Raw genomic sequence first — 19076 nt, forward strand, 5'->3', positions numbered from 1 at the left:
CTCACTGGTTGTAGGCAATTCTTGTACTGTGCACAAAAGTTAGCATTAACAAAGTTCACCAGTCTTTGGTGCTTAGCAGGCAAATGGTTACCACTCAGGAAGGTTCTTGTTGGTTTTCAGAGAGAGTTTTCTTGTTCCAGGACATCCACTCCAGTGTCTTGCTGATGAAACTTGCCCCCTTTCAGGGTTCTTTCTTTCAAGTCACCACAGAGTTCCTTTCTGTTTTTTCCTATTCCAAAGGAAACACCGGACAGCCCGTCCTCTCCTTTGACCAGGCCATCTTCCAAAGCTTGCCAGCTTGTCCATCTGGAACCAAAGTCTGTCTCTCCTCTCTCTCTCTCTCCCTCCTACTCTGAGAGCAAAGCTGTTCACCCTCTGCCTGCAAAGATCACATGCTCTTCCAGACAGCAATGTTTTACAGACAAAGCTGCCATTGTATCTTGCTAATGTGCCTTTTGCAAAATAGCCTCCATCATGAGTCTGTGAGCAATCTGCAAAACTCCTGCAAAAATTCTGTGTTTTGAAGTGTTTGTGTGTGAGCTGCTCTAACAAACTTCCCAATTTATCTCCCAAACACCTGTATATACTCTGTCACACTGGTTTGCCAGTTCAAATGATTCCTCGCATTGGAATGCAGGTCCTTAGTGGGAAATTTACATCTCCAAGCTGTAATTAAGTGTGGCCTATCCTCCATTCCCCAATCCCCAGTACCTTTCTGGTGTTTGTCAGCACTCAGATGAGAAAGATGGTGGGACAAAGCCTTTCGAAAGAATACAATAGTAAATAGCACAGCTTCTTGGCAGCATGTATTCTGCAAAGCTCCAACTATGAATGCTGGCGACGAGAAAGGAACAGCTATTATTTTTTCTCTTTCCATAAGATTAATGCCATAGCATCCATCATTACACTAAACAGTAGAAATCAGACGACCCAGGGCTGTAGTGGGTCACAAATCAATTCGCCGCTTTACTGAAGAATCTTGACTAGAAGCTGTGAGTCATTGTCAAATTAAATGTATCCTTTCTTTTGTGGAAGAATTCAGCATTTGCATGATGGATTGCAAAATGTGGATCACAAAAATCGTTGATCTCGCTCTCCTGTATCTTGTATGTGCTTGTGGATGGAGGTGTCCAGGAATGGTGGTGGTGCTCAGGGTATATGCCATAGCTGCCATAGCCTAGATATGCCTATGGTTGTACTACTGAGCAGCACACATACATAAGCTATATTACTGGGTGCATTCCCAAGTTCTCCAAGTGTAAAATGGAAGAGTCATCTTGTAAATCATCATCTTTAGCTACCATGATATATCATTCATTGCCCACAAAACCCTTTAACCACACCGACCACAGTGGTGCTCAACCTGGTAAAAATTTAGTACCAGATTAGACATCACTTTAAGTGGGCAATGGCATCAGTTCAGGGTACCTAAATGCCATAGATTTCAGTGTACAAGTTGACTGGCATATGCCGACCCACCCCCCCTTTTTCAGCCTAATTTTAAGGGCTTTATATCCAGCATATAGGTCAACCCCCATTTTCTGGCTGCCTGAGGTGTCCTGTTGACTGTATAAGTCAATTCCGCCCCCCCCCAAAAGCTCGCAATGCCTGAGATGGGCCATTAACCGGGATATATGTTGACCCCCATAGATCGTGCAATCTGCTGAGCGTTGGCTGAATGTGACTGCTATCATGGACACAACACAGCATGCGACAAAAATATGAAGCAAGCTTTAAGATGAAAGTCATAGAATTGGTCACGAAAACCAACAACTGCACTGCTGCAAGATAATTTGATGTATATGAGAAGTTGGGAAGAGATTGGTGGAAGAAAGAAGAGACTTTAAATAAAACACCAAAAAGGCAATGTTCATTGAGAAAGGGAATCACTCGTTGGCCAGAGTTGGAAAATCACGTTGCAGAATGGGTACGTGAACAGAGGCAAGATTGCTACATAGTCACCTGAAATAAAGTAAGAGCATTTGCACCGCAGTGGGAAAAATCGAGCCAGACTCAGTGATGATTTTGAGGCTACATTTGGCTGGTGCAATAGTTTCATGAACAGGAAAAATCTGATATTACAACAGAAAACAAAAATTGCACAGAAACTACCAAAAGATCTTAATCATAAAGTTGTAAGTTTTCACCAGTTTATTATATGGAACCAGCAGAAACATCAGTTGGCATTGGCAAATATCGGAAACATGGATGAAACCCCTATGAATTTTGAAATAATAGGCCATAGAATGGAAAGGTGGTAAAACGATGCAAACCAGAAATACAGGTCACGAAAGGATCAGGTTTACTGTGGTGTTATCGTGCATGGTCAACGGGACAAAGTTAATTACCCATGGTAATCTTCAAACGCAAAATTAAACTGAAAATGAAATTCCCTGCAGGTATTTTTGTACAATTTCATGAAAAAGGATGGATTGATGAAAATGATGTAAAACTATGGATAGACAACTGGTGGCCAAGCGGTTTATGCAAAAAACGGAGTTTTCTGGTCTGGGATATGTTTTGTAGCCACTTAACTGAGAAGACTAAAAGTTGATTCGTGCTACATAACACTTACATGGTGATTATCCTGGGTGGTTTGATGTCTATATTGCAATCTCTCAATGTCTGCTTAAACAAGCCATTCAAAGACCATGTGCACGAGGAATGGAATACATGCATGTCGAATGCAGAAAAGTCATTTATAAAAGGTGGGCCAATGTGTGCTACATCACTTGATGGGCATGGGACAAAGTTAAAGTAGAGACTTCGATATAATTTAAAAAGTGTGGGACCTCTTGTGCAATTGGTGGCAGGGAAGATGATTTACTGGTGTTATATACAGTGGAAACTTGGGACTATTTTATGCTGTTGCAGGAGCACTCACTGCAAGACTGTAAGAGCCACATCACACTGAGAGGTGAGCATGCTCAGTGAGACATGACCGGCAGCCTGAGATGTGAATAAAAGTTTGTGGTGTAAACTTACAAGCTTCTCGGAGTGTTTATTAAAACCTCCGATGGTCCAACCGAGGACATAACAACTGGGAATACTGATGTTGAAGCTAAAACCGCCTCATCAGATACAGACTGGGACCCATATGATGACTGTTTAAACAGTGAGAGTATGGATGTGCTTGCTGCCATCTCTGCCTCAGGTGATGATAAAATCGGGGTTTTATTTTGGTTTTTCAAGTGTTGATCAGCACAGATTGGATTTTGAGCTGAATTTAAAGTCTCTGAAGTATATCTGATGTATAAGTCGACCCTCATTTTTTGAGAGTTTTTTTTGGTTTCACAACTGAAATATACGGTAACAATCTCTTACTTTCACATTCAGTAACTGATTTTTTTTGATACATGGCAAACTAAATGCATCAAATGTCTTCGAGATCTTTATGTGGCGGAGTGTTTAGCAATGTCACCTTTCTGCCACACACATTTGGCCTACCTACCTCACACTTCTTTTGCTACTTTCAGATTCGGCATTTTATTTCAAAGTCTTTTGCAAACTTCCCTCAGTTACCTGACAAATAACCCTGGGAAGATCTTGCGTCAGCTAATGCAGGAGTGAGAGGAACAATTTCAAAAATTTATAATTCTATTCTGTCAATTAAACATCAGTCACTTTCCAAAATAAAGACAGAACGGGAGCAAGAATTGGAAATGGAAATTGTGGAGAAACTGTGGGACAGGACTATTGAAAGAATTTGTTCTCCTCTAGCGGGCGCTACATACACAAAAGCACACCACAGGAGACAGTGGATGTTTCACTTGAACTGTTTATTTGAATTTCGTGCGCGCCCCTTTAAAGCCAACGGGAGTTCCGCCCCGCAAGGCGGTGACATCATCACGTGGCCTGGGGCACGAGCTGTGGCCTAAGCCATAAGATAATCAGCAAGCCCCGATGGTGCCATCTTCCTGCAGCTGCCCCGCCAGTGCGGCGATACAAGTGGGGCCGATTCACTACAAGAGATGTGCGCTGCCACACAACCACCTCCTTCGCTCGCTTGGGACTTACTTAGTTCAAGGTGCTGAACAGAGTTCATTTTTCTAAATCCAGACTGTCAGCCATTTATCGCCAGTGGGCTGATATCGCCTCAAACCGTGCATCTTGGCGCCTCACAGTTTGGCGGGCAGCAACCTCCTTTGAAGAAGACCGCAGAGCCCACCTCACTGACAAAAGGCAAAGGAGGAAAAACCCAACACCCAACCCCAACCCACCAATTTTCCCCTGCAACCGCTGCAACCGTGTCTGCCTGTCCCGCATCGGACTTGTCAGCCACCAACGAGCCTGCAGCTGACGTGGACATTTTACCCCCTCCATGAATCTTCATCCGCGAAGCCAAGCCAAAGAAAAAGAAAGAGGATAAATGCTCCCCTTGCCACCTAAGTCACATGTTTTATCGGTTCCCTAAATTGTTCTGCAGCGGAGTCTTCAGCACACCATCCAAAATATTTATAGTTAATTTGCACCCTGCCCGTTTACTGCAATATTTGGAATCTGTGACAACTCCCTAAATTCCCTGCAGAAAAAGATGATAGTATTTACCTCTCTATTAGCCAAGCATCTAATTTTGTTACACTGGAAGTCTGATTGGGGTCCTTCTATTACACAGTGGATAAAGGATATCAGTTTCTTTATTAAATTGGAGAAAATCAAATACACATTAAGAGGGTTCACCAGAAAATTTTTCCATAAATGGCGACCTTTGATGCGTTATTTCTCTGAATTACGAACTGTGAGACTGTTGTACCAGTATAATCGGTAACATATTGTTAGCAAAGGTGGTCAGGGAGTGGGGGCCTGGCCATGTATTTGACAGTGTTATGTGAATGTTTGTCTATATGTGTGTTGGTTTTTCTGTTACAAAGCTGTTTCTGATGCTCATCAATATATTTTGGAAAAAAAACTATCAAAATAGAGCCCGTGTTCACTACTTCATCTGGTAGCTCATTCCACACTCCCACCAATGGTTCCTCTGGTTTTTAGTGGTCAGTGTGCGCATAAAATCCTGGGTGTGCAAATTATTCTCCTGTGATAAAAGTATGTGCACCCCAAATGCTTGTGTAAATGTAAACTTGAAATTGTTTCAAGATAATTTCGGCATGTTTTAATATACATGTATGATTGCATTCTATGAAGTACTGTATTTAGTTAAGATTTTATTCTCTACTTTGAACGATTTTGTTCCGTTTTGTGCCTTTGTGCGCTGGTTGCAGAGCATGTGCATGTGCACACAGCTGAGAGGGAACAGTGTCGCGTGCCATTCTCTGGATGTAGAATGTTCCCTCTAACTGAAGAATGTTCCCTCTAAAATATCACCTTTCACCCTATGTCCTTTAGTTCTTGTCTCCCCTAAGTTCAGTGGAAAAAGCCTGCTTAGACCTACTCCATCTATAACCCTCATAATTTTGTAAACATTTATCAAATCTCTCCTCATCCTCCAATATTCGAGGGAATAAAGTCCTAATCTGTTTTACCTTTCCTTGTAGCAAAATTCCTGACGTCCAGATAGCATCCTTATAAATCTTCTCTGCACCCTTTCATCGTATTGATATCTTTCCTATAGGTGACCAAATCTGCACACAATACTCCAAATTTGGCCTCACTAATGTCTTCTACAACTTTATCATTACATCCCATTGGTAATCAGGCTTATTGATGGGTTATGCCCTCAGATAGACCCAGTAATACGTTGTATTAGACTGTCAGACGAGGTGATTATTGCCTAGATTGAATAGGTTTTGCTTTTCCTTAGAAAATTCTGTTCTGGTTTTATTTTGAGGAACCATGGAATCACTGTACTATATCCCAGTGGCCTGACCCTTTTTGTATGGCCACAAAAGAGTTAAACTGAGGCTTGATGGACAACATCAAATTGTTTCATTACACAGCGAATGACAATGCAGAAAAAGCTGACTTCAAATTAAAATGCGTACTTTAGGCGTGAAAAGGCAAACAGTTTTAGCAAAATGAAGTAGTAGATCCGGCATCTGTTCTACATCCTGTTCAGTCTTGCTTTCAACTTGTATGCCCATGTCTCATCTCAAAAATAGTGCAATTGGGTGCATTTTATCAGCTAGTTTTGTCCAATCAGTGGCATCCCCAATATTAGAGAAATAATCACTCTACAGAACAAATTTTGCAGAGTCCCTCTCATTAGTAGTCGTTATTTGGAATAACACTTCTGCTTGGCATAGTAGAAGGAACAAGAGCACATCAAATAAGGCAGATGAGTAGTCGAAGGAAGCCACAAGTCTGTTTCTGCGGTAGCCAGGCTGGATCTGATGAGTCTACTGGGGTAGCAGGCAACCACACTGTCTTCAGGACACTAGAAAGATGTGACTAAACATGAACAGATGTTACGATCAGATTCCTTCAGCTCAGTTGGCACAACTAGTCTTTGTCTGTTGCATTACAATGTTAAAAAAGATATCAAGCCACACCCTATTAGTCACTTCTCTCGGCTAAACAAGCTGCCTTCTTTCTACATGTTTCAAAGGAACTAGCTGAATCAATTGCAGTTTTTATTTGGAAATCTGGTTGATTATACAGTTCAATTATGTCTCCCTGACAAAAAAAAAACACACACACATTTGCCTGTTCCCGTCTTCTGAAGGAAAATGAGTTCAGTAAATGTTGCTCCTCCGTAGGCTCTTGGGGGGAATCTCAAAACCTAAACTAAGGGTGGCATGGTGAGCATAGCGGTTAGTGCAACGCTTTACAGAACCTGTAACCCGAGCTTGAATCCGGCCATGTCTGTAAAGAGTTTGTATGTTCCCCCCACCCTCCAAACACGTACGAGGTTTGTAGGTTAATTGGTGTAATTAGGGCGGCACAGGCTCGTCAGCCAGAAGTAAATGATATTAAAGGGAACTGTTAACTTTGGGTTAGAGGGGATGGAGTTGATTAGAGGAAGAGCTAGTTAATAAACTGCAAATAATATTTGATAGAAAAATGTAAAGCAAAAACAATTGCTGGAGAAAACAAGTCGATTGAGGAGCATCTGTGGGGTGGAGAGAGGGAGAATTGTCAACTGATGTCGTGCCTTGACCTAAACTATCTATAATTCTGCTAATACTTCTTGATCCCCTAAGTTCCTCCAGCAGATTTTTTTTTCTGCTGCAGATTCCAGCATCTCCAGTCTCCTGTGTCTTCAATGCAAAGCAAATTTGGGTGGAGATGCACAATTTGTCATGTAACCCCTCTCCACGTTCCAATCAATTCTTCCCAAATTCTGCCATTCAGCTACAATTTATCAGTCTGTGTGTCTTTGGGGAAACCCATGCAGTCTCAGGGATGTGTGGTCAGGATTGAACTTGGACCACTGGCTGTGAGGGACTGCGCATATACTCCCAATTGCTTTTTTGTTGTTGCCTGGTTTGGCATCAGGATTCAAACATATTTTCCTGCTTACACCCTCCTAATGATGAAAAGAACTTTGCAGAACAGATGTATTCTGGAAATTTGAATCAACACAACTATTTTCTTGTAGGGCCAGAAATTATTTATTTTAAATTACAATTCTAATCAATTCAACTGATAGAATGGGGTCTGTCACTGATGTGAATAGCATGTAGGCGCATGGTTTATGTTGATCAAGCCACTGGACCACCTGTGTATACTGAATCTTCAAATATAGCCATGATCATCAGTTGCTATGGCAATTAGCACTGCACTATGCATCACAGCAGTAAAGCTATCAGACATTGTGGCATTTACAGTACAGCTTCACTGAGCTTTGAGAAGAAGAAGCGATGCAAACACTCAGCCTGGCTAGATAGAACATGGATTTGCTCTGTTCCAACACTGATGTGAAGAGAAAACTGATCTTGCAGTCGAATGCTTCCGTGCCATTGAGGAAACACATGAAGTATTAATGATGAAAAATTCATTGCTGTTTGTAGTCCCTCCCCAGTGTTGAAGTTAAATTTGCCTTGTGGGATAGCGTAGATGAAACTAGTGGACATCACCTTTAATGCTCTGGTAAAATACAATTAATTGGGCAGCAGCTCCGCAGATAATCTCACAGAACATCAGCACGTCTATTTTAAGGAGATAATCCTGGTGTGTTGAATCCCCCCCCTGGAACTGACTGATCCCCACTCAGTTGAATTAACACGTTTCCAGGCACCGTATTTGCCATCTTCTAAAATTAACCTCTGATCTCCGCAGGTACAAAAGAGGGTCCCCAACTGATTGCTACCTTGTGGTGACCCCTTTTTAAAAGTGCAGCCTTTAAATTTGCTCAGATAACTTCCATATTTTTAAACACAGACTTTTTTTTGTGCCGTGAATCTATTGTGTCTCTATTGGCTTTTTGTTTAGACATAATTTAGTGGTGAAAATTTTTTGTTATTTTGTTTTATATGCCCCTTTTGAAAGTTACCAATTCATCTAATTCTGCTCTCAGCAGTGGATCTTGGGTCATTTTATTTTTCTTTGGAGCTGGGCTTTGATGGAGGGGCAGCATATATATAAGAACATAATAGCCATCCAGCCTGTCGAGTCTGCTCCATCATTCATGGCTGATCTGATCATTAGGCACTTCCAGGTGGCCAAAATACCCCGAGGTAAAGCCGCGCATTCTACCCCTAGGCAGCTGTCAGGAGGCCACTTGAAAGTGGAGAACCCGGCCAGAAAGAGTACTTACCTAACCCTCCTCCTGTCGGTATATTCTCCGGCTCCAAGAATCCCCCGTTGCACCAGAAAGCAGCAGTGGGACCATAGGCACAGTCCACAGGAGCCGACATTCGCTTAGACGCGTCTCTCCTTCAGCCGGCTCATTCAGGTGACCGAAAGGTGTCTTCTCCGCGGCCACCTGAACCTCCCAGCTTCACTCCTCCAGCTGCATTTGACAGTGCATTATCTATATCCAAGCACCTGAAAACGGCCATTGATTCAACTCCACCTACCTGCCTTTTCCCCCATATCCCTTAATTCCTTTTTTATGTAAAAATCTATCTAACTGACACTTAAATATGTTGAATGAAGTCACCTCAACTGCTTCCCTGGGCAGAGAATTCCACAGATTCACTACTCTCTGGGTAGTGGGAGGATTTATTGCCCATCCCTCCAGTTAATGCCCATAATTGTAATGTGTTCTGTAATGATGAGTGGAGCACTTTGTGATTTTTATAAATTACCTGGATGAAGAAGTAGAAGGATGGGTCAGTAAGTTTGTAGATGATATGAAGGTTGGAGCTGTTGTGAATGGTGCTGTAGGTTGTTAAAGGTAACACTAGGATGCAGAGTTGGGCGAAAAAGTGGCAGATGGTGTTCAATCCAGATCAGTGTGAAGTGATGCATTTTGGTCGGTCAAATCTGAAGGCAGAGTACATGGTTAGTGGTAGGATACTTGACGGCATGGAAGAATACAAGGATCTTGGGATCCAAATTCATTGCTATCTTAAGGTTAGTGCAAGTTAGTAGGACAGTGAAGAAGGCCTACGTTGTCTTCGTTAATTGGGGGATTGAGTTCAAGTGTTGTGAGGTAATGCTGCAGCTCTATAAATCTTTATTGAGACCACACTGAGAATATTGTGGTTCCGTTCTCGTCACCTCATTGCAGGAAGGATGTGGAAGCTACAGATAGGGTGCAGAGGAGATTTACCAGGAAGTTGCCTGGATTGGAGAACATGTTTAATGAGGCAGGGTTAGCAGACCTTGAGCTTTTCTCTTTGGAGTGAAGAATGAGAAGCAAGTTAAAAGAGGTCTACAAGATTATGAGAAGCAGGGATAAAGTGAACAGTCAGCACCTTTTTGTCTGGGCGGGAGCAGCAAACATCAGAGGATGTCTGTACAAAGTGAAGGGAGGAAAGTTAGGAAAGTTTAAGGGAGACATTGGTGATGCATGATCAATTACACAAAGACTGAAGTTGCTGGGACTGAAGGCCTTTATTTACAAGAGATGGACAGCATCCCTGTGTTGATCGCTCACACTGACCCGGACTCGAACTGGGGGCAGGTTTGTGGCATGACAGCCTTTATGGGTGAGGTGATATGTTTCCTCCATTATATATAGTTAGTGTTGGCTACTATATATATGGAGCTGGCCCGCCCACTGATGACTCATACTCTATGACTCCTCCCCTGTGGTCTTGGGCCACCTCTCCCTTCCCTCCATTCCTCTACCTGGATCCGGACCAGCAAGATTCTTCTGTATATTAAAGCCTATCATTCCTTCATTCTAGTCTTGGTGGTTACTGTTAGTGCACCACAATGGGGAAGAAAGGGGGAGGAGAGCAGGGTCAACCAGGAAAGGTCATGACATTTACATATGGCAAATATATACAATAGTGGTTTCACCACAATTAGTGGAAGTGTTTTTACACAGAGTTGTGGGGGCCTGCATGCATTGCTGGGGGTGGTGGTGGTGGAGACTGTTACAATAGGGGCATTTAAGAGACTCTTAGACTGGCACATGGATGAGAGAAAAATAGAGGGTTATGATGAAGAGAGGTTTAGGTTTTTTTTTGAAAGGTATAGATGGGTCAGCACAACATCGTGGGCTGAAGAGCCTGGACTATGCTGTTGTGTTCTATGTTTTAGATGGTATGCTCTACAGCCCTCGTCTGCTGCCGGTTGTATTAATGAAAGCTCAGTGTAATGGATGGGCCACCACAAGTTTTCATCGTCTTGAAGAAGATTAAAGAAGACATAAACCAAGCGGGCACTTTTTCTATTTTTTCCCATTTCTTTGGCAAGGAATTCCCACCCTCACCATTCCCACCCCCCAACTAATGATCCTTTCACCCGTCTCCAACAGTCCTCCCCTGAGACACCCATTTCCAGTGCATTTCTTTCTCTTGATAGTTTTATTCCAGTGCATTTCTTTCTCTTGATAGTTTTATCTCCAATTGCTGATGAGATTTTAATCACCTGGTTTTCTCCGCCCCATCGTTTCCAACCTCAGCCTCCCCAAATGCTCTGCACTCTGCACTAACCCCAAATTCACCACCAAACCTGCAGATATGGGAGGTACAGTTGCGGTTGACAATGCTGAGGCCAAACATCTGCTCTCAGACACCTCATCATAATTCTGCCTTGGCGAAAACCCCACCAACCATCTCCCAGACCACCACTTCAGGCGATCTCCCCTCCATTGCCTCCAAACTGATAGTTCCCCAATTCTGCACTGACTGCTTCGTTCTCTGACCCAAAATTCACACAGAACTACTCTGGCAGACCAATTGTTTCTGGCTGCTCCTGCCCTCCCATATGATCTTCTCAGACCACAACACTCATCATGTTCCTCTTGGATAGCCTTAAACCTAATGGCATGAACATCAATTGTTCCAGTTTTAGGTAATGCCCACTTCCATCTGGTTCCATGGCTTCCGTCTCTTTTTCCTTAATATTATACAGTAAAACACCTGGTATCTGGCACCTATAAGGACTGTTTGATTCCGGTTAAGTGTATTTTCTAGTTGCTTGAGACTTACTCTTGCAATGCCTAACTAATACACCTATATTAAGAATAAACAGTTTAAAAGACAAAAGGCAAAAATACTCTACTGTACTTACATTTAACTTGCATAAATATATAAATCTTAAAGCATTTTACTTTATTTTCAGTCACATTTTTGAAAACATTTAAACGTCGTTGCATCTGCAGGTTCCTCCCCTTCCACAGAGCTGTCCGAAATATGAACAATAACATTATAGATAATTAACCCCACCCCCTCCCCGAAGTTTACAGATGAAGTCCAGAGCAACCCTTACTAAGCAGGGCTAAGAAGACACTTTAAGAAAATCATCCCAACGATGAGTGGTATCAACCAGCTCTTCATCCTGGGCGATACCATTTTATTCAAACAGCTGCTATGAGCAAAGCACGACCAAGGCTCTCAACTGGCTGAATATTTGCTCCCATCTTCACCACAGGTTTACTTCAGAGAAAATTACTTTTACAATTTTAAACTTATCTTTTTTTAACCTATTTTTGAAATTATTTATTTTCCTCAATTTTTTTTTCTGGTTGTTTGAGAGTGCAGTTGCTTGAATTCTGGATACCAATGGTTTCATTGTACTACTTAATCTCTCTCTCTCTCTCTCTCTCTCTCTCTCTCTCTCTCTCTCTCTCTCTCTCTCTCTCTCTCTCTCTCACTTCCTCTTCCTCTTCCAAATAATCTCTCCCTCTCTCTGTCTCTCTGCCTCATGTCCCAATGAACTCTTTGAGAGTTGCTAGCCATTTTAATTACCATCACCTTATTTTAACCCTAATCTCGATAAAGAGTCCCTATTCAAAATGTTGTCTGACCATTTCTACTTACGAATTCCTCTGGCACCTTGTTGTTTGCTTAACATTCCAGCATCCGCAGTCTTCATGTTTCTCTGAACATTTTTTCTGTTAAGGATTAAGAGGTTGTAATTAAAGGAGAAGAGGGGATGAGGGCAAAATTGAAAGTAACGGAGAAGACACAGCTGTCAGCCCTGTCAATCACGATGAAGGGAATGGCATGGTTGAGGATAAAAGAAAGCATCTCAGAAATCATTGGTATGGAAAGTTGGTGTGAGTATTGAAGCAGGCGGCCATATGGCATTAAATTTTAATGCAGAGTACTAATTAAATGTTACAGGATGGAAAGAGAAATAAAGACATAGTAAATGTACTGTTGAAAGCATTTACGGTACCAGATCTGTGAGATACAAGCAAAGCAGACAACTTCTACGAGACGGTGTCAAGCTTCTAGAATTGCCCCTGCCAGGAAAGTGGAGAACATCCATAACATTTCTGATTTGTGGATGGTTGAAACATGGAAGCAGAAATAGGAGAAGAAGTAGGCCATTCAGACATTCAAGCCATTCAGTGTGATCATGGCTGATTCTCCATTCAATACCTACTTTCTCTCTATAATTTTTATCATTTATCTCTCTACTGCCTTGTAAATATTGAATATCTTGACTTCCACCTGTGACAGAATATATAGATATGTTTTTGGGAGATAAATTAGGAAAGGTTTGTTAGAGTAGGTTACATACAAACACTTTAAAACAGATCTTATTTGAAATACTGAAGCTCTGCCCCATACTAGACATAGCGGGGCCTCAGCTTTTGCAAGAGCTTTGAAGAGTGCTCAAGAGACCACTAATGGATTGTTGTTTACAAAAGGCAACAGATGAAAGATCCCGCTGGAGCTGGAGTTTGTCTGGAAGAGAACTTGTTGTTCCAGGAGGGTCATGTGGCTTTGCAAGCAAAGAGAGAGAGACACATACACACACAGAGATCACTTGTACAGTGTTACAGCCAGCAGAAGTAGCTGGGACTGGAACAGGACAAGCTGGCAAGCTTACGGAAAGCCTATTTGAAAGAGAGCCTGGTCAAAGCCCTTGTGGTTCGTGGAAGAGGAGAGGACTGGCTGTTTAATGCTTCACTTCAAATAAGAGAAACAAAAAGGAACTCTGTGGTGACCTGAAAGAAAGAGGTTATCATCTGGAGAACCCTGAGGAGGCAAGTTTTGTCAGCAGGACACTGGAGTGGTGGAGTAAAAAAAGAATCAGTTGTGGATGCCATCGTACAACAAATCTCTCTCTGAAAACCAGCAAGAACCTTCCTGAGCGGTAACCATTTACCTTTCAAGCACCAAAGCCTGGTGAACTTTATAAATGTTAAGTTCTGTGCACAGTATAAGAATTGCCTGCAACCAGTGAACTTGGAGGACTGAGAAGTGAGATTGGACTGTGAATCAAAGAACTTTTCTGAACGTACGCACACATTACATACATGTTCACTCAGAATTAGAAGGGGGTTAAATAAGTTAATAGTGATAAGTTAAAGTTTGATTCTATTTTCATTTTTTAAAGATAATTAAAAGCAACCTTTGTTTAAATAACCATTTGTCTTGGTGAATATCTATTGCTGCTTGGTTTTGGGGTCCTCTGGGCTCATAACAAACGTCTTCTGCACTAGAGTATTCTACAGATTCACCATCAAGCAAAGAAATTTCCCCTTATACTTGTGCTGATACCATTATCTGTAATTCAATCCACCATTGTAGACTCACCAGCCAAGGGAAATATTCAATCGGTTTTCACTATCAGAATTGTATTCATTGAGATACCCTGCCTTTCTTCTGAACTCAAGTAAACACAGACATGGTTGACCCAATTTCTTCCTGGTGATAGTCCTACCATCCCTTCATTGAAGTTTATTTTTGAGGATGTAAATGGTAAAATAGTTGCTCCATAAACCAACAAATGCACTTTTATGTAAGACTAAGAAAATGATGCACAGAAGTTCATGTAGCAATCCAACTAGGTGTTCGGATATTATTGATTCCAAAATCTCTTATTTGACAGAATAAAAATGCAATAAATAAAGCTCAATTACAAAAGTTGAAAAAGGGTGGGGGCTTGGCTTTACCCAACTTCATGTTTTACTATTGGGCAATTAATATTAGACATTTTATATTCTGGATTTTTTATTCTGATAAACTTGAACATCCATTATGGGTAAATCTGGAGTTGAAATCAGTTGAGAAATTTTTGATAGTTTCTCTTTTGGGGGCTGTCCATCCTTTTTCACTTCCCAAGGTTAGTAAATTGATAGCCAATCCTATACCCAAGCACACATTACGGATAAGCTTTCAGTTCCAGAGGTTTTTTGATTTAAAAAAAATTATTCTGTCTGGTTTTATTCCATCTATTTTTTTTTAACCATACTATATGGTTACCATACTATACTATAACCACTTACAGCACAGAACAGGCCAGTTCGGCCCTACTAGTCCATGCCGTAACAAATCCCCACCCTCCTAGTCCCACTGACCAGCACCTGGTCCATACCCTTCAGTCCTTTCTATCCATGTAACTATCCAGTCTTTCCTTAAATGTAACCAATGATACCGCCTCAACCACGTCTGTCGGAAGTTCATTCCACATCGCTACCACCCTTTGCATAAAGAAATTTCCCCTCATGTTCCCCTTATAATTTTCCCCCTTCAATCTTAAACCATGCCCTCTAGTTTGAATCTCCCCCACTCTTAATTTAAAAAGCCTATCCACGTTTACTCTGTCTGTCCCTTTTAAAATCTTAAACACCTCTATCAAGTCCCCTCTCAATCTTCTACGCTCCAGAGAAAAAAGCCCCAGTCTGCACAACCTTTGCCTGCAACTCAAACCTTGAAATCCTGTCAACATTCTTGTGAACCTTCTCTGCACTCTCTCTATTTTGTTTATATCTTTCCTATAATTTGGTAACAAAAACTGTACACAGTACTCCAAATTTGGCCTCACCAATGCCTTGTACAATTTCATCATAACCTCCCTACTCTTGAATTCAATACTCCGATTTACGAAGGCCAACATTCCAAATGCCTTCTTCACCACACCATCTACCTGAGTATCAGCCTTGAGGGTACTATTTACCATCACTCCTAAATCAATTTGTTGCTCTGCACATCTCAATAGCCTACCATTTAATGCATATGACCATCTGTGAATGACTGAAATGTTTCTTTTTGGAAGGCTAAGTGTATTCTTTGTTTTTTGGATTTGTTTTTGGAAGATTATCTTATGTCCTTTGAGCAACTTTCAAACAAGCATGGTCTGCCTAATTCACATCTGCTTAGATATTTTCAAATTAGACATTTGTTTGAACACTACATTACCTCATTTTCCCTGCTACATATGGTCAGATATGGTTAATGCTATTTTTTGTTTGAACCCCTCCCAGAAGGGTTTAATAGCAATTATATATGATATGTTATTAAAATTGCCACCAGTTTGACTGATAAATTCAAAAAGGGTGTTGGAGCAGGAGCTTCAACAATATTTTTGTGCAGAAATGTGGGAAAAGATTCAAACTCATTCAATTTAAAATAGTACACAGAGTACATATGTCCAAGGACAAGGTTGGCCATATTTTTCCTAATTTTAATCCAATCTTTGATAGGTGTAATTCACAAGTGGCTTCATTGACCCGTATGTTTTGGTCCTGTCCAGTTTTGGAAAGATATCTTTGGTCTTCTTTTAGTAATTCTTGCAATTGATTTACAGCCAAGTCCCTTAACTGCTCTTTTTGGAGTTTCAAGAGCAGATGTAGGTCATTGTCCGGCTTCTACTCATCAGATGATAGCTTTTACTACCCTGATGGCGAGGAGAGCAATTTATTTTAGATGGAAGGAACCCGCTCCTCCTACTATCGTCCAATGGTTTTTGAAAACAATGGCTTGTTTGAATTTAGAAAAAATTAGAAGAGCAACATTTGATTCTTCTATTAAATTCAAAGAAACTTGGCGTCCATTCATACAATATTTTCGTATGATATAAATTCTAACGCTTTTCTTTTGGCGTTGTTGTCCCTTCCTGACATCATCAAATCTTTCTTGTGGGTGAAGACCAGGCTTCTTATGTCTGACGAATGCTATTCCAAGGTTTTCCAGTGTACTTTTTTGTTTTGTTTTTGGTTTTTATACTTATTTTTATAGATTAGTGCAGGGGGTTTTACTATAGTGTGAATCTTTGTGTCTGGGGAGATGAAGGCTATTATTTTTCATTGGTTGTTGTATATTATAATCTCATCAATCATGTATCCTTATTCTCTCTGTTCATTGTCAATTGAATGTTTCATATTATATTAAAATTCAATAAAAAGACTTAAGAAAAAAACAATCTAACTAGGTGTTCAGCTCTTAAAACCTTTTGCAATGAAGGCCAATGTGCTACTTGTCTCCTTAGTTGCTTGCTTCCCCAGCTCATTTGCATCCAATGATGGTGTACGTTGACATTCGTGTCCCTTCATACATCACCATTTTCCAGTCTCTCTCGCAAGACATCAGGCCTTGATGGCATACCTGGCAGGGTCCTGAAAATATGTGCCAACTAACTAGACTAAGTGATCATGGATATTTTCAATCTCTCATCGCCAAGTAGCCGACTGTGATGAAATGCTTTGAGAGGTTGGTCATAGCCAGAGTTAATGCGTACTCAAGTAAAGATCTGGACCCTCTGTAATTCATCTACTGTCACAGTTGCTTCACATCAGATGCAATATGACTGGCTCTGGATCACTTCTTATACAACAACAAGACTTACATTAGGCTACTCTTCATCGATCATAGCTCAGCTTTCAACACCACACTCTCATTACTGGTTAACATATCTTGGTGTCAAATACTCTGAAGATCTGTCCTGGGGCCTCCCTGTCGATGCAATCATAGAAATTACAGCACAGAAATAGGCCTCTTTGGCCCTTCTAGTCTGTGCTGAACCACTTTTTTTTTTGCTTAGTCCCAGTCCATAGTCCTCCATACCTGTCCCATCTATGTACCTGTTCAAATTCCTCTTAATGTTAAAATTGAGCCCACATTCACCACTTCAGCTGGAAGCTCATTCCACACCCCCACTAATCTGTGTGAAGAAGTTTCCCTTCATATTCCCCCCCAAACCTTTCCCTTTTCACTCTTAACCCACGTCCTCTGGTTTGTATCTTACCTATCTGTTGGGTGCTACCAGTTGCCCCAATAACCACAGAGGCAAAGACTGAGGGGAACAATAGGCTTTATTACACGAGACTGCTGGCCCGGGTCCAGGCCAGGGAAATGAGGGGAGCGAGAGGAGACTTGACATTTATGGCCTGGGTCACCGGGGAGGAGTCGAGGAGAGGATGTCATCAGGAGGGCAGGCCAGCCTGTGCCTGTAGTACATACAACCATATCATTACACTACCCTCAGTGGAAAAAGCTTATCTATGTTTATTCTGTCTATCCCCCTCATAATTTTAAATGTCTCTACCAAATCTACTCTCATTCTTCTACGCTCCAGGGAATAGAGCCTCCTAACCTGTTTAACCTTTCCCTGTAGCTCAGTTCCTGAAGTCCATCCAAGTAAATCTTCACTGCACTCTTTCTATTTTATTGACATCTTTCCTGTAGTTAGGTGACCAAAACTACACACAATACTCCAAATTTGGCCTCACACAAGTTTTATACAACTTTGCCATAACACGGGGGCGTGGCAAGACGGCGTAGAGTCTAGACGTGCAATCTCGACCTCTCCGGCCAGACTTTTAAAAACCTGTTTTTTAACCCTTTGTTTTCAAGTTTAAACTTTTTAAATTTTAGTTTAAAGTATTAAGGAATTATTATGGCCACTAATGGTAAAAAGACTAAACCTCAAGTTCATAAGAAGTTACATTTTTGAAGTGCTGAAGATTTGGGGCCTAGACGACTTGATACAGCCCCAGGCTCAATCTCTTCATTGTCTAAACCCCAAAGATTGCCTGTGGGGGCTGAAAAAAAAAACTTATTACTCACCAAATGAAGGATGGCACTGGAATTACTTGTTCTCCGGAGGAAGGTGCATGTTCCCAAGAAGTGGACCCCGATTTGGAAAGCCTTTCGATTTCAATGGAGGGAGCACGCAGGAAGACGACTCCATTGTTTGAAGTGCAACAGGTGGCATTTCAATCTGAAGAAATCGTTTTTCTTTGTAAAATGATGAAAAAACAGTGAGATAAGGGGGGAGACCAGCGGCAACTCCCTGAGGAAGTTGGAGTGCCGTCACTGGGAGTCCAGACCCGCAGTAAAACTTTTAAAATGCCTTCTGTTGAGTTGCAGCAGGAGCTGCAGTTACCTTGTTCTGCCACTATGTCAGAGAGAGCAGAGCTGAGCTTTACTGAATCACAGTGTATGCAATTAAATGAAATTATTCAAGCTGTCATAAAACCTTTGTTGACATCTCAAATGAATGAAATGGCTCAAATGAATGCTGGTATAAGTTCAGAATTAAATAGGGTTAAGACACGTGTGGATGCATCTTATGAAGAATTTTTAAAAATTCAGACTGGTTTTTTGGACTGTAAACAACTAGTGACTTCTAACACAGAAAAAGTGTTGAAGGTGAAAAAATCAATCATAGAATTTGGAGAATGTGAGAAGGAGCTAGGAAGAAAAATAGATTATTTGGAGAATCAAAGCAGAAGGAATAATATGAAAATTGTTGATTTGCCAGAAGGTATAGAAGGACAAGATCCTCTTCATTTCTTTAAAGACTGGATTCCGCCAGTATTAGGGCAAGAATTTTTCTCTGGGGGATTGGTACCGGAAAGAGCCAATAGAGCTTTAAGAAGAACA

The sequence above is a fragment of the Narcine bancroftii genome, chromosome 1 (assembly GCF_036971445.1).
Source record: "Narcine bancroftii isolate sNarBan1 chromosome 1, sNarBan1.hap1, whole genome shotgun sequence".
NCBI classification, from domain to species: domain Eukaryota; kingdom Metazoa; phylum Chordata; class Chondrichthyes; order Torpediniformes; family Narcinidae; genus Narcine; species Narcine bancroftii.